We start from the raw sequence: 1,259 nt of genomic DNA on the forward strand, positions 1-1,259 counted from the left end.
TTCATCATACTTTCTTTGCTTTCAGAACTTCAAAAAAGCATGCTGTTTTATTTTGTCTTAGTTATTTCTATGAAATAATAAGGATGATAAAAAGTGCACACACAACTCGACCCGTGCGCTATGACACACACTTTTTAAAGTTGAATGGCGTGTGTTCATTTCAAACTTGCGATTGATTTTGAAAAATGAATTGCGCGTTAAATTATGCAATAGCGAACATCTTCAGTGCCTTCAGCGCTTTGATTATTATTGTTTTGCATATCTATTCATACGACACATGAACACTAAAATGGTGTTCGTGTGTCGTATGAATAGATATATTCGCGGGAATTAATTGTGGCCACAAATAAATAAAAACGAGCATTTTTGTATCTACAAAAATCTATGTAATCATACCACATCTAGCGTTGAAATTTTGGCCATTGCTTTCAGGAACACTGATTGTTAAGGTGTTAACTGTATTTTACGAAATACTTTACGAAATTTTCGTTGATTGACGTACGGACCGAACATGTTTGATGCTTAATGACTTCAACTCCACAGGGGACATAAAATTAATAGCAATGCCAATCATTGGCAATTTTCCAAGAGTCTTTGATATTTCTGGCTGTTGAATTAAGAAATTGTTCTTTCTCCGAGACCCCTCTTTTCTTATGGCCATTTTGAGGCCATGGTTAACTGTTATTCATTAAACTTAGCTTACGATGGGCACTTGTGTTAAGCAACTGAAGCCTTGTCCAGTAATGTTTTGTGAAGGCTGTATATATTAATATCTTAATGGCTCATGCAGTAGGACAAGGATAACTGGCATCTTTGAAGCATTGAAGATCAGTCGTCATACCATTATCACAGAGCAAAGCAACAAAACCTTTTATCATGGAGTTGCATGACATTGGGTGAAAGCATGCATGCAGTTATTTTGTTGCTCTATATTCAAGTCGGGTGTTTCCTGCTGTATGGTAAGTTACAGCTACGCAATGGCTTTGATCAAATAAATAAGTATTTTTGTGATTTTTAAATAAAATCTTCAATAATATTGGATATACACTCTGTTGGATATTAAATAAACATTTACAGGATTTGCCAAAAGTATAGCATTTGTTAATGGATTTATCTTAATTCAAATTTAAATCTACGTAAGCTTTGGTAAATTCGTTTTTCTGTTTTTAAAATACTTAAACCGCTGAATAAGTGATTTTCAAGTGCAAAGATTGTATTAGATTGCAGCCTTATATAAATATTGTTGACATGATGCAGAA

This window comes from Dreissena polymorpha, chromosome 2 (genome assembly GCF_020536995.1).
Source record: "Dreissena polymorpha isolate Duluth1 chromosome 2, UMN_Dpol_1.0, whole genome shotgun sequence".
Classification (NCBI taxonomy): Eukaryota; Metazoa; Mollusca; class Bivalvia; order Myida; family Dreissenidae; genus Dreissena; species Dreissena polymorpha.